The 15722-nt window shown below is 39.5% G+C and overlaps 1 protein-coding gene and 1 long non-coding RNA gene across 2 annotated transcripts in view; both read right to left on the reverse strand.

Annotated features, from left to right (window-relative positions):
* Positions 1–4860: 4860 nt before the first annotated feature.
* On the reverse strand, positions 4861–8657 carry LOC135092438 (uncharacterized). Its single transcript, XR_010262868.1, has 3 exons — positions 8562–8657; positions 7381–7576; positions 4861–7284 (listed from the first exon to the last, which is right to left on the reverse strand). It is a non-coding gene; the product is annotated as an uncharacterized LOC135092438 (long non-coding RNA).
* Positions 8658–11047: 2390 nt separating this feature from the next.
* The window catches only part of LOC135092439 (lachesin-like), a 95193-nt gene continuing 90518 nt past the window's right edge, over positions 11048–15722 (reverse strand). The window contains exons 8-11 of the mRNA XM_063990927.1: positions 15604–15722; positions 14216–14426; positions 12577–12710; positions 11048–11848 (exon numbers count right to left, since the gene is read on the reverse strand). The exon at positions 15604–15722 is cut by the window's right edge and continues 20 nt beyond it. The gene's annotated coding sequence lies outside the window, so the exon portion shown is untranslated. The remainder of the gene's footprint in view (positions 11849–12576; positions 12711–14215; positions 14427–15603) is intronic.

The raw sequence follows: 15722 nt of genomic DNA on the forward strand, positions 1-15722 counted from the left end.
TTCTTTTTTTTTGTTTGTCCCTGGCGAGCTTCCTTAACACGTAAATGGCGAAAAAAATGTAGTTTCCCATAAGTTAATTAATTTTCTAGGGAGATCCCACAAAATTAACAAGCTTTCCTCGATTTCCCTGCTCTTGGCCAGCCCCCTTGACACATAAAAAGAGAAGTTTACCATTAGTTCTTTTCGTCAATCCAAATCCACAGACTGTCCATTAAGTGTTCCATTAGTGGCAGGTAATGAGCGAGCTTTTAGGAGTAACTCAATCGCCCCATCCTCTCCCTCCCCAGTGACTCCTGCCCAGGTGAGCTGCTTGCTAATTGCCATGAGTCAGGTGTGCTAAAGGTGACGTAAGATTCTGTGGTCTTCTTTTACTTTATGTTGCTGCTACTGCTATTACTGCTACTATTACAGCAACTACTACTACTATTTCTAAGGTGTTCGTAATAGGTTTGTAAAGGAGAAAGAAGAGGAGGAGGAGGAGGAGGAGGAGGAGGAGGAGGAGGAGGAGGAGGAGGAGGAGGAGGAGGAGGAGGAGGAGGAGGTGGTGGTGGTGGCAGACAAGAACAAGAGAAGTGGACGGGAAAAATGTAAAACGAAAACGGAGAAATTCAGGAAGGAAAAGTCGGAGGAGGAGGAGGAGGAGGAGGAGGAGGAGGAGGAGGAGGAGGAGGAGGAGGAGGAGGAGGAGTAGGCGCTTGCAGAGGGTCAGCCGAGCGGCAAAACCCAATATCCAAACAGATTCACTTTGGTTGTGATCTTCCCTTCCTATCTCCTTCCTCCCTTCCTTCCTTCCTTCCTCCTCCTCCTCCTCCTCCCTCTACGGTCATCTCTCTCTCTCTCTCTCTCTCTCTCTCTCTCTCTCTCTCTCTCTCTCTCTCTCTCTCTCTCTCTCTCTCTCTCTCTCTCTCTCTCTCTCTCTCGCTTTACTGTATTCCTCCTCCTCCTCCTCCTCCCCCTTTTACTGACCGTTGCTCTTCTCTTTTATTTCTTTTTCTTATCTTCTTCTTTCTCCTCGTCTTTCTCCACCACCACCTGCTCCTCCTCCTCCTCCTCTTCCTCCTCCTACTCCTCCTCCTCCTCCTCCTTTCGTTTCACGGATTGGACCTTCCTCCTCCATCTGGTTCCTTCCCTAACTCCCTCCCTCCCTCCTCCTCCTCCTCTTCCTTTGTAATCTCTTTCTTCTTCCTTCTATTCCTTTTCCTTCTTTCGGTTTGAATTTCTCCTCCACCTATGTAACTTCTTTTTTCCCCCATTTTTCCAATAATTTTTTTCATTCTCTCTCTCTCTCTCTCTCTCTCTCTCTCTCTCTCTCTCTCTCTCTCTCTCTCTCTCTCTCTCTCTCTCTCTCTCTCTCTCTCTCTCTCTCTCTCTCTCTCTCTCTTCTGGATTAAGACCTCTATCCTGGCCTAAGTCACCAGGTAGCAGTCAGGTGGTTGTGACAGATGTCAACGCGCCGTCTGACAGGTAAATCACGCCTGTCACCAGTGCAAGGCTAAACACACACACACACACACACACACACACACACACACACACACACACACACACACACACACACACACACAGAAATTCACGACTCCCACTTTGTTTCTCTCTCTCTCTCTCTCTCTCTCTCTCTCTCTCTCTCTCTCTCTCTCTCTCTCTCTCTCTCTCTCTCTCTCTCTCTCTCTCTGTGTGTGTGTGTGTGTGTGTGTGTGTGTGTGTGTGTGTGTGTGTGTGTGTGTGTGTGTGTGTGTGTGTGTGTGTGTGTGTGTGTGTGTGTGTGTGTGTGTGTGATAGAAAGATAGAGAAAACATAGATAGACGAAGGAATGAAAGGGAAGCAAGGAAGAAGAGATAACACTTAAGAGAGAAACAGGAAAACGAAAGAAAATGGAGCTGAGATGAAGCAATGAGGAAATTAAAAACAAAAAAAAAAAGTAAGTCATGAAATTACTACTATTACTACTCCTCCTCTCCCTACTACTACTATTACTACTCAAACTTTCCATTAATAACAGTAACCACACCAATATCATCTTCCTAACATCTCCCTCTCTATTACCTCCGCCCCCCCACCTCCTCTCCTCGGCGTATGGTAAAGCTCTGATTGGGTCCCAAGACTCGCAAGGCACAAAACATCAATTTATTCCGAATATTCAAGTTTCCAGTCCAGTAAGTACCCTCATCATCGCCCGGACCAGTTACTGTGACCCTCCTTACGTGTCCCATTATTCCCCACCTTCCTCTTCTCATTTTCTTTTCTCCTTTCTCCCTCGTTTCTCCCCTTCTTGTCTTCTTTCTATTTCGCTTCATACTTTCATGGAATCTTTTATCTGTTTTCTTTTCTTGTCCTGTTTTCTCTCCCCTTTTCTCTTTTCACTATTTCTCTCCCTTTTGTTTCCTGTCCTCTTCTCCGCTTCATTTTCCTTCTCCCTCCCCTTTTTTTCTATCTTCTCTTCCTTGTCCCTCGGTTCATAATAATAGTAGTAGTAGTAGTAGTAGTAGTAGTAGTAGTAGTAGTAGTAGTAGTAGTAGGTGAGAGAAGGAAGGAAAGAAAGAAACAGAGACGAGAGAATGGAGGGAGGGAGGGTACAAAGAAGGAAAGTAAGAGAAAAGGAGAAACGGGAATGAAAAGAAGGGAAGGAGGGAATAGAGAGCGAGAGGTTGGAAGGAAAGAGAAGAGAAAAGAGTGGAGGGAAAGAAGGAAAGAAAATTATGAGGATAAAAGATAAACGTGAAAGACCATCCAGAGAGAGAGAGAGAGAGAGAGAGAGAGAGAGAGAGAGAGAGAGAGAGAGAGAGAGAGAGAGAGAGAGAGAGAGAGAGAGAAGATACGGGAAAAGGGAGGGGAAAAGAGGAAAGAAGTGAGGAACGGAGACAAGAACGAGAAGTTGGGAGCGGAGGGAAAGGGGGAAGGAGGGGGAGAGGAGAAGAGAAGACAGGGAGAGGGGAAAGGGAAGAGGAGAGAGGGAGAGGGAGATAAATGGACAGCTGGTGGGAAAGGAAAATGAGAGAGAGAGAGAGAGAGAGAGAGAGAGAGAGAGAGAGAGAGAGAGAGAGAGAGAGAGAGAGAGAGAGAGAGAGAGAGAGAGAGAGAGAGAGAAAGTTATAAAGTCGCAAATTGAGAGGAAGGAAAAGCTGAAAATATTCGCATAAAGAAAAGCAAAAACTTAGATAAGGAAAGAAAAGAAAGAATGAAAGAGGTGAAAATTTTTACACGAAAATAAATCAAGAAAACAATGAATCATTATCATGTTGAAGTCTCTCTCTCTCTCTCTCTCTCTCTCTCTCTCTCTCTCTCTCTCTCTCTCTCTCTCTCTCTCTCTCTCTCTCTCTCTCTCTCTCTCTTATTTATCACTTCTTTTTTCCTTTATTTTCCATTTCATTTCCTCGTACAATTACCTTCATTTTATTTCCTCAGATTGCTCTCTCTCTCTCTCTCTCTCTCTCTCTCTCTCTCTCTCTCTCTCTCTCTCTATACGCTCTGCTTATCTTCTCTTCTTTCCTACATTTTCCATTTACTTTCCTGGCATAATTACTTTCCTTTATTTTGCCCGAGACTGTTTTTCCCTCATTCTCCCAGCGTGCCCACCCCTCTTCTCTCTCTCTCTCTCTCTCTCTCTCTCTCTCTCTCTCTCTCTCTCTCTCTCTCTCTCTCTCTCCAAGAAAACTACGCTAAATCAATTATCTTTATCAGTTCACCACCACAACCACCACCACCACCACCACCACCACCATCACCACTGAACTGCAAACTTTTTCCTCCCGTTAATCGTGAACTTTTGAGCGAGACGGACACACGAAAGTCAAAAATCGCGTGATATACTACGAGAGCTTCGCACTAAAGTTCTTTCCTTCGAACTGGCCAGAGAGAGAGAGAGAGAGAGAGAGAGAGAGAGAGAGAGAGAGAGAGAGAGAGAGAGAGAGAGAGAGAGGATATATTGACAACTGGTTTATGGAAAGGAAAGGAGAGAGAGAGAGAGAGAGAGAGAGAGAGAGAGAGAGAGAGAGAGAGAGAGAGAGAGAGAGAGAGAGAGAGAGAGAGAGAGAGAGAGAGAGAGAGAGAGAGAGAATAAAAAGGGAGTACATGAGAGTAAAAGGCTCTAAAAAGGAAAGAAAGGAAGAGAAACAGTGAGAGGGGAAGGAAGAAGTGAGTAAAACAGTGAAAAAGAGAAGGAAAAATAGGAGGTAAAGATGGCAGGAAAGTAGATGATAGATAAAAAGGAAACAAGGAGGGGAAAAAGAGAGAAGGGGAAGGAAGTTGAGAAGGGATGAGAATAAAGAAAAAGAGAAGGGGAAAGAAGTAGATGATGGGAAAGGAGAGGGGAGAGGAAGAGGTGAATTTGAAGAGGAGGAAAGAGGAAAGAGAGATGAACATACAAAAAAACAAAATAAATAAATAAATAAATATTCTCTCTCTCTCTCTTCCAACTTTTCATTTACTTTTCTCGTCACTTTAATTTCGTTACCCTAAATTGTATGTGTACCTCATCCCTGATTCTCTCTCTCTCTCTCTCTCTCTCTCTCTCTGCTCTATTACTCTCATAACAGTAGAAAACTATTTTATATTGAAATTTCATCCACCAGTACAAACTTTTTTTCCCTCCTCTCCCTCTCTCTCCCTCAAATATATATGTATAATTTAACTCAGGGAATATAATTACTTTTGGCGATATGAAAACCAAATCAGGTTGCGCCAAATGTCATTACCTTATATTTTGTGGATTAATAAACACAGTATTAGTTGTTGTATCCTTTTTTATTGTTGTTTTTGTTGTTGTTTGGTGGTGGTGGTGGTGGTGGTGATGGTGGTGGTGGTTGTGAAAGGAAGGGAAAAGTGGATGGGAGGTTAGATGTGTACACACACACACACACACACACACACACACACACACACACACACACACACACACACACACACACACACACACACACACACACACACACACACACACACCACTTAGCAAGACAGTTTTCCACTAAATTTATTCTAATTCTACACACAAAAAATTAATAATATAAACAAGCCCGTTTACAACTCTCTCTCTCTCTCTCTCTCTCTCTCTCTCTCTCTCTCTTATAGGTAGTAACAGAACTTTAAAATTTAGATCGTCACGTTTATCACCTTCTCTCTCTCTCTCTCTCTCTCTCTCTCTCTCTCTCTCTCTGTGTGTGTGTGTGTGTGTGTAAGATTAAAACAATCAGATTTCACAGGCAAGGAAGGACAGGTGCGAGAAAAATTACCTTACTTTAAATCTCTCCCTTACTCTACTGTTTCATCCTCTAATTTTTTTTTCTTTCCACCTTTCTCTCTTTTTTTCCCCTTTTTCCAGCGTCCAGCCGGGGCCGGGAAACATGGCGCAGCGTATGTGTGGTGTTGTGGTGTTATGGTGCCATCGCGTTGGAGAGTGTCTGTCTGATTTGCTGTATGTGTGTTGGTGGTGGTGGTGATGCTGTTACTGTGAAGGCATTACATATTTTGAACCTATTACTGCTGCTGCTGTTACTTTTGTTGTTGTCGTTGTTGTTGTTGGGGGTGGTGGTGGTTGTACAAGGATGATAGTAGTAGGTGGTAGTGTTGCTGTTGATGTTGGTGGTATAAAGATGATGATGGTGGTGGCGGGTGTTGTGATTCTCTCTCTCTCTCTCTCTCTCTCTCTCTCTCTCTCTCTCTCTCTCTCTCTCTCTCTCTCTCTCCTGCAGGACTGTAATCTTTCCCTTTTTTAATAGAGCCTTCGTCAGATTATTCCTTCCTCTTATTATGAAACTGAGCCAGAGTGAGGGAAGAGAGGGAGAGTGAATGAGGAAAGGAAGGATCTAAGGGGAGAATGAGAGGGAGGGAGTGAAGGAGAGTGTAATGGAGGGAGGAAATGAAGGGAAGAATTAAGGAGTGAGGGAAAGAGAGAGGGGTGGAGAGTAAGGGAGTGGATAAGAGTGAATGAGGAAGGGAAGGGAAGGATTGGATGAGGGAGGAAATAAGCGAGGGAGCGATGGATGGGTGAGTGAGTGAGTGAGTGAGTGAGTGAGTGAGGTGTTTCAAGTTCCAAGTAAACAAAGCGATCAATCGAGAAAGAGAAGAGAAAAAAATTTAAAAGAAACAAGAGAAAAGAAAATCACAAAAGAAAACAAGAAAAAATCTACTACTACTACTACTACTACTACTACTACTACTACTACTACTACTACTAATAATAATAATAATAATAATAATAATAATAATAATAATAAACTAAGAATATTCAGTTAATCCACAAAAATATAAAATAGAACATGATCCCATTAACCTAGTAATAAGACAGGCAAGTAGTTAATTAAAGTGAAATGAAGTCTTATAATGGTTAATAAGAGGCAACGAAAGTAAGATAACAAAGTAAAAGTGATAAAAAAATAATAAAGTATAAGAAAGAAAGTAGATCAGTGTGTGAGAAAGTAAGAGTGATTTGTTTGTACCTTAACGATCTCTCTCTCTCTCTCTCTCTCTCTCTCTCTCTCTCTCTCTCTCTCTCTCTCTCTCCGGAACAATAAGTGTCAGCCTTCGCGCATATTGAGACGCTACCACGAGAGAGAGAGAGAGAGAGAGAGAGAGAGAGAGAGAGAGAGAGAGAGAGAGAGAGAGAGAGAGAGAGAGAGAGAGGTAACCCATTAAGTAAATATATTGAGATGGAATACGGTGAAAGAGAAAAGATGGCTTCCTTCCTCTCTCTCTCTCTCTCTCTCTCTCTCTCTCTCTCTCTCTCTCTCTCTCTCTCTCTCTCAGGCTGCATCGTCGCCACCAAGCACAAAAGGGATTTAGAAGCACAAGCAATGATAAATGAAATGATATAGAAAAAAAAATTCTCTCACGTGTATATCTTTAGCAGAGTAGTAAAGATATGTATGGCATTTTAGTGAAGTAAATATTATCATCATCAGTACCTTCGCTGTACAAAGGGTCTAATTTTCCCATGGTAGTCTTTTCACTGGGCGGAGAATAAACAACTGCTTCGGTAGCCAGTTAGTCTTGTAGATTTAAAAGCTTCACACGCCAGGTTTTCTTTTATGCGTGCTTCACCTGTGACGGGGCACGATGATGCTGTCCCGTGTGGTGTTCTGTGCGTTCTGTGTTCTGCTGCAGTTGTGAAGCGAATGGGAGAGCGAGAAAATATAAATAAAAAAATATCCGTATGAGGGGAGCCTCACGCCTTTCACATGAACGCGCGTTGGGGAGTTATATTTGGCCACCCCTGCCGCGCGTCAGTCTGCCGCCAGCTCGTCTGCATATCAGCTCATCAGTGTTGTGGTGGTCTGTCACCACACCAGCTGTCTGCAATTTGTTATTTCATCTTAGGTTATGTATGTATGTATGTATCTATATTCCCATCATGAGTTACTTAATAATAGACTGGAGGGCAATACATACCACCTGAACACTTGTCGTCCCTGCTTGAAGGGTGGAATGTGGCTGGCCTCTCACCAATGCCTGTGCCGGCCGAGCGCATACACACACACACACATGCTCTATGCACGTCCCCAGTGTCACAGGGGGCCAGTCAGTGGGGACACCAGACGCCGGGGCTTCTTGCTGGCTTGAGCAGGGTTGACCGCTACTGGACGTCCTGCATGAGTGAAAACTTCGTGGTTGCGGTACCGAGGGATTGCTTGTTCAGGCACGTAATTTTAAGTTCATGGGAGTATAATGCGCTCGTCTGTGATGACGCTCGGCTGTGGCTCCGAAACTAGCCTCAGGATGTACTCGGAAATGCTCTCACTGTGATTAGCAAACAAAATTCCCGCGAGCATACATGTAAACCTAAACCAACCTAAACCTAACCTAACTTAAACCAGTGCAGCGTGTTCAAGAGTGACTGGCACCCACTTCCTGACGTGGGAAACGCTTCCGGCACGCCACGCCACCAAACCCACGGACAGAGAAACGTTCGTGTGAAGGCGCCTTGGAAGCGGTGCGCGGGAGCCTCATTGCACGAGTCCCATGTGAACATTCTAATTAATTTCATATATTTCTAAATCGTTGGGGTTTGCTGTGGGAGAAAACCTCGCCTGTGTGGAGGCAGTGTCACCACAGCCACACCTCGAGACTGGCCGCCACACTTACGATAATCTGGTATTGCTCTGGTAATTCAAACCGCAACGAAATTTGTATAAAAAAAAAAAAAGATCGTTTTGAAGTTGAGAGACAGTTACAAATCTTCAGCAACGCGCCACGCAGCCCAGCACGCAGGCCCTGCCGCCCTGGCCCGCCGTGACGCAGGCGGCGAGGCAAACAAACAAGAATTGAAAGTAAAAATAATAAAACTAAAACAGCAATACACTCAGACACAAAAGTATAGTAATTGTAGTTATTCCACTCGACTCCTTTCATTGACTAACCTAATACACTTACCCTTGATATTTGATTATTATTATTATTATACGTTGAAAGATTTCCACCACCGACATTTCCTTCCTCTCATTTACCACTTTCTCACTGCCTTGCCACGAACCTTCCATCAAAAAGCGGACATCTCAGGAACTATATGACTCAACTTCACCATAAAATATTCAGTAAGTGGCCCTACAAAGCTTAATAGTCAAGTATCCTACCTTCCCATATGGCGCATCCTTCCCGTCCAGCGTCTGCACGGTTACTGATGTGTTCCTTTTACATGGCGTCCTTGATTGGCGGGAAGTGATCCACCAATCACCGACCAGTATTTGCTCTCAATTTATTTATTTAATTTTTTCTAACGTTGTACCAAAACTACCGAAATGGTTTTAAATATTCTTTTTATTATTATCATTATTCTTTATTTTTATTTATTTATTTATTTATTTATTTATTTATTTTGAGAGAGAGAGAGAGAGGAATAAAAAAGAGAAATATACAACAACAACAACAACAACAACAACAATTACTACCTTGAGAGACGTCTTACTAATGAGGAACGCATTAGAGATTCATTAATGAGAGAGAGAGAGAGAGAGAGAGAGAGAGAGAGAGAGAGAGAGAGAGAGAGAGAGAGAGAGAGAGAGAGAGATTATAAACAGTAAAAAGACAATCAACATAAAAAAATATTATCCCATTCTCTCTCTCTCTCTCTCTCTCTCTCTCTCTCTCTCTCTCTCTCTCTCTCTCTCTCTCTCTGCACCACAGCCTATAAAACACCATTTAATGCAACACACAGCATAAGCAGTACAAAAAACCAGCAACACCTAGCCTATAAGGCAACTTGTAATACAATTCACAACACTCAGCCTCCTGCAACACACACAGCCTACGCAACACAGCTTGTAACACATTCCTCCCTCATTTTTTTTTTTTTCTTTTCTTTGTAAGACACTATTTTTTTTTCTTTTCCGTCTGTATTTATTGGTTTATCTATTTTTTGTAACACCAGGCTTATATGAAATGCAAAAATTCTCCAACACACAGATTCATAGCTTAAGCAACACACACACACACACACACACACACACACACACACACAAAATGCAATTGCTGGCGGTGGCAAAAAGGAAACTCTTGTAGGAGACAAAACAATTAAAACCCACCAACGCTTTGTTCACACACACACACACACACACACACACACACACGCGAGGAGGGAAAAGAAGGACAGGAAAAATACGTGAGGGTTTTCTCGTATTCTTTATTGCTCTCTCTCTCTCTCTCTCTCTCTCTCTCTCTCTCTCTCTCTCTCTCTCTCTCTCTCTCTGTGTGTGTGTGTGTGTGTGTGTGTGTGTGATGGAGCGGCGTTTAAACGAATGAGAGAATGATGTCAAGACCAATATCTCTCTCTCTCTCTCTCTCTCTCTCTCTCTCTCTCTCTCTCTCTCTCTCTCTCTCTCTCTCTGGAAAAACAAGCAAACACGTGTATCTGGATTTATTCTCGTTTTTTTATTCTCAAGATATGGTACAAAATCTGATCACGTGACAACACTGGCTGGATTACAGAATTAGAGTCTTGTGAGTCTTCGAAGCTACAGGCGAGGAAAATAAGAGGCTTGGATGCTACAGAAATTTATAAGGGCTTGGGTTCTACGGGGTTTAAGGAGTGGCGGTAAATGATAGGGGTTAAAAAAAAAGGTGTTGGTAAGATAAGATAAGATAGATAGGTAGCAGTTTTTCTCTCTACTCGTATGTACACTAGTGGTAAAAATATAATAGACAAATAAGACGAAGTGATAAATAATTGAATGTAAGAAGAGTTAAGAAAATTATCAAGTATATTATGTAAAAAAGAAATTGGTAAGTAAAAGGTGGAAAAGGAAAAATGAAAGGAAGTTAGATATATTAAGGGATGGTTTATGGTTGGAAAATATGTATTGTCTTCATAAAGGTAAGAAATAAGTAAATAAGATATAAAGAAAGGAAATTAAAGGAAAATATACAAGTGATTATGGTTTTAAGGTTGGAAAATAAGTAGTCTCAGAAAAAGTTAAGAAATATGTAAATAAAGATAAAGAAAGGAAATTAAGGGAAAATATACTAGTGATTATGGTTTTAAAGTTGGAAAATATGTACTGTCTCAGAAAAGTTAAGAAATATGTAAATAGAGATAAAGAAAGGAAATTAAAGGAAAATATACAAGTGATCATAGTTTTAAGGTTGGAAAATATGTATTGTCATATCTCATGTTCAGAAAATGATAAAGTAGGTGAAAAATTTTAAAGGAATGCAAAGGAAAAGCAAACAGCAGCTCAGAAACAAAGAAAGTTATGCAAAGAAAAAAAAACAGAAAATTGAGAGATAAGAAATAGATGTGAAATTTTCTATATACACTGCAGAAAAGTGGTGATTGTTTAAGTGAATGAATATAATATGCATAACATCTCCCGTGTCAATGAAATCGGAGCAGCACAAGAATAAAAAAAGAATAAGTAAAATGAAAAATTAAAAAAAAAGTAATATAACACATAATAGAGTGATATACATACACAAATCGTATAATATATTATATTTTTTTCTTATTTTACAAAAGGTGTCTTAATTATTTCATACTTCAAAAAATTGGTCATTAATTATTTGTTTTTCTATCACCATTACATTTTTTTTATTATTATTTTTTTTGTATCAGTCAAGGAAAGTATTTTTTTTTTCCTGGTGCTAAAAAATGTTAATAATTGCTCAGTACGTTGATGACTTTTACAAAAATATATACATAGTCAATAAAAAGAAAAACATTGATATAAATAAATCAATGAGTCATACATACATACATACATACATACATGCATACATACATACATACAACCATATATTTATAGTTTGAATAGTACATACTCTTAGTTCATAGTTGTGTGGTTATAGTAATAGTACACAGTATATTTACAATGATAGATGATTGTTGTTGTTGCTGTTGTTGTTGTTGTTGTTGTTGTTGTTGTTGTTGTTGTTGTTGTTGTTGTCGTTGTTGTTGTTTGTATTGCTATTTTTATTTGAGTTGTTGTTGTTGTTGTTGAAGGAAACATAGCCACAATGAACACTTAACATAATTCTCTTGCTATTTTTTCCCCCACTCTTCACACGTTCTAAAATATAAGATCATATTTACAAAAAAAAAAATAACCCTTCATTTATTACACATTAAAGAAAAAAAAAGCTAATAACATTCTCACAAGACTGAAGAGTGGCGAAAGAAAAAGAAAATTACCTTAAATGTTCGTTCACCTTAACAAAAACACACACACACACACACACACACACACACACTAGTACGTATGCATATCTTTCTCTATATCTTCCATAATAAATTCCAGCTATTCTCTCATCAGTATTTCTTATCACACACACACACACACACACACACACTGCCACGTAGACCCACACTCCAGGCACGAGACTCCGCGTACACTCACTAGATGGCGTGCGTGTCACCTCCTCAAGGTCACTGCAAAGAAAACGAAGAGGAGGAGGAGTAACTAAACAAGACTAAACTTCTTAATCTTTTTCACTGCGATATACAAGATAGGAGACACGAAAAGCACGGTATAAACTTTACAAGAGCCAAAAAGATGTAAGGATATTAAAAGTACAGGTTTTCCAATGACTAATCAGTATATTTAGAGACACATGTAGATTAGTAAAAATATTTGCAAAGGAAAACGAAAATGTAAATAGATAAAGAATAAAAACAGGAAAGTTACTCGTGTTTGTGTTTTCTCTGAGGCGTTTCTCACTTTTTTCAATATTCAAGGCAGTGAAAAGAAAGGAAAAACGTTTGCACAGACACGTGGCAAAAAAAAAAAAAGAAAAAAAGAAACGTTAAATAAAAACAAAACAAAGCACACACGAAACAATAAATAGATAAATAAATAAAAATAGGAAGTCACTTGTGTTTTTTTTCAAGACGTTTCTCACTCTATTCACCATTCAAAGTCGTGAAAAGAGAGGAAAAACGTTTGCACAGACACACGGAAAAAAGGAGGTAAAAAAAAATAAAACAAAACAAAAAGAAGAAGAAAAAAAGAATAGAGAGTTAATCTTAATAATCTCTCCGAGGCAACAAAGCTATTCAATTTTTATCATCATTACTTTAAACGAAAAAAAAAAAACAATACCCAACAAAAAACAATAAATAACAAAGACAATAACAAAAGCACTCACTCTCGTACTTACCAAAGACGAGTTAGGGAGAAGATCTTAAGAGTGATGTCCTGAGAGGAAGACGAGAAGGAGGAGGAGGAGGAGGAGGTTAACTGGGGCGCTGGTTCCCCTCTGACCCCCACTCGTTGACTGCCCCACCGCCATCTCTGCAGCAAATTGGAGACTTTATGTGTTTATTTATCTCGCAAGTTTCGTTTCCCCTCAGCCCAAATGACGCCTTGAGAAATAATAAGGGAAAAATCTCAACAAACATACGAAAAGGGAAGCAGGATGGAACGTGAAGGGAATGATTGTCTGTCTGTCTACGTCTCTCTCTCTCTCTCTCTCTCTCTCTCTCTCTCTCTCTCTCTCTCTCTCTCTCTCTCTCTCTCTCTCTCTGAAAAAAAAAGAAAAACGCAAAACACAGAAATACAGAACAAGTAAGAAAGAAAGAAAAAATGCGAGAGACTGGTAAATAAACACAAATATACGAGACAGACAAATCATGGAATAAAAAAATAAACAAATAAACAAACACCACAAACAATTAAACTAGACAAGAAAAAAGCGAGACAAACGAAAAAAAAGTTAAAATAAGATAAAATAGATGAGTAAATAAATAAATAAGATACAACATACATAAATCGAACGGGATGAAAAAAAAAATAAACAAACACCACAAACAATTAAACTAGACAAGAAAAAAGCGAGACAAACGAAAAAAAAAAGTTTAAATAAGATAAAATAGATGAGTAAATAAATAAATAAGATACAACATACATAAATCGAACAGGATGAAAAAAAACCACAAGATACAGATAAATAACGGAAAATAAACAAAACAATAATAAAAAAAAGAAGACACGGAAGAAGGAAACACAAAAAATACCCCTCGAGAAAAACAACAACAAAACAAAAAACAACAACGACACATTTTCTCTTTCTTTGATGTTACGTTTTGTCTTGAAATAAGAATAAGATAGAAATGAAATAAGAAAATAACCAAAACAAAAAAAGAATTATACACATTTAAAACTAACATGTCCCTCTCTCTTTTCCTTATCACTCCCATTTTCTGTTGTACAAGTGACACATAAAACACATTAAAAAACCCACTTCAAAGTCACACTCGCTCACTCTTTCCCTTCTTTCTATACTTTTCATAGCTCACCTTCGCTTTCAAATAAAAATAAAGTAGAAATGAAATAATATACAAACAAGAGAAAACAAAAAGAAAATACACACAAAATCTAGAAATTCATATCTTATACGCGGCCTCCCTCCGTCCCTTCCTGATCTTTCCTATTTTATCTTTGCCTTAAGAAAACAGAAAAAAAACAAGACGAAAATGAAATAAGATGAAAACATAAATAAAAGAAAATACATAGAAATAAATCTAAGAATTCAAAACTAACACCCACTCACTCTCTCTTCCTTCCTTAAGAATAAGACAAAAATTAGATAAAATACAAACAAAACAAAATAAAAAAAAATAATAATTCAAACACCCACTCACTCTCTCTTCCTTACCTCTCACTCTCTCTTACCTCTCACTTTCCCTTACCTCTCACTCTCTCTTACCTCTCACTCTCCCTTACCTCTCACTTTCCCTTACTTCTCACTCTCTCTTACCTCTCACTCTCTCTTACCTCTCTCTCTCTCCCTTCCTTACCTTTCCTGGTGTAGAAGTGGAACACGTCAGACTCGTTGGACCAGCCAAACTTGTTCTCCACCGCCACCGTGGCCTCGTAGTCCATGGCCGGCTGCAGCTCCTCGATAGCGTGGGACATGTGCTGCACGTTGCCCGCCAGGCCCCGCGGCGAGGACTTGTCTGAGAAGAGCCGGATGTTCCACGGTCTCGCAGGCTGCCGCACTGTGTTCTCCTGACGGCGCCGACGGAGGGAGTGGTTATGGTTGTTGTTGTTGTTGTTGTTGTTGTTGTTGTTGTTGTTTTTGTTGTTGTTGTTGTTGTTTGGGTTGTTTTAAGAGGAGTGATGAAAACAGTGATAATGGTAATAAAGTGTGATTGTTTTTAGCATTTAGGGTTTAATTAAAGAGAAGGAACAGAATGACAGCCTTCAATGTAAAAATAAATAAATAAATAAACAAATAAATGAATAAATAAAAATAGTACTAGTAAAAATAATAATAATAATAATAATAATAATATTATTATTATTAATAATAATAAGAGAAAAGTTATTGTTAGGTACGGGTTAAGACAGATTAGTAAGGTTAGGTTAGGTCAGGTTAGGTTAGATAAGGCCAATCTAATTACGTTATGTAAAATTAGTTTAGATTAAACTAAGTGAAGTTAGATAAGGTTAGGTTATATTAGGTTAAGCTAGATTAAGTTATGTTAGGTCAGATTACGTTAGATTAAGTTAAGTTAAATTAGATTAAGTTAGACAAGCTTAAATAAATTTAGCTTAAGTTAGATTAGGTAATGTTTGGTTACATTGTTACATGAGGCAAGGTTAGGTTAGGATATGTTAGATTAGGCAAGGTTAGGTTAGGTTAGGTTAGGTTAGGTTAGGCAAGATTAATTTAGGCAAGGTTACGTCACGTTAAGTTAGGTTAGGCAAGGTTAGGTTAGGCTCCATTAGATTAGGCAAGGTTACGTCAGGTTAAGTTAGGTTAGATAGAATTAAGTTAGGCAAGGTTACATCACGTTAGGTTAGCTTAGGCAAGGTTAAGTTAAGCAAATTTAGATTACATTAGGTTAGGTTAGGCAAGATTAGATTAGGCAAGGTTACGTCAGGTTATGTCAGGTTAGGTTAGGCAAGGTTAAGTTAGGTTAGGTTAGTTTAGGTTAGGTTAGGTTAGACAAGCTAAGGTTAGGCAAGGTTAGGTTAAGTTAGGTTAGGTTAGGTTAGGTTAGATTAGACAAGATAAGGTTAGGCAAGGTTAGGTTAAGTTAGGTTAGGTTAGGTTAGGTTAGATTAGACAAGATAAGGTTAGGCAAGGTTACATGAGGTTAGTTTAGGCAATTAAGTTATGCAAAGACAGGTTAAGTTAGGTAAAGTTGCTTCAGAACACTCAATGCAGCCACTGCCTCACCCTGTGCTCCTCCACCCTCTCGCGGTACTCCAGGCGGTACATAAGGATGGGCGTGAAGGTCTCCGTCTCCCAAGTGAGGGTGTAGGAAGTCTTCTCACCCCCGCTGGGCTGCTCGTGAT

This window comes from Scylla paramamosain, chromosome 40 (genome assembly GCF_035594125.1).
Source record: "Scylla paramamosain isolate STU-SP2022 chromosome 40, ASM3559412v1, whole genome shotgun sequence".
Lineage (NCBI taxonomy): Eukaryota > Metazoa > Arthropoda > Malacostraca > Decapoda > Portunidae > Scylla > Scylla paramamosain.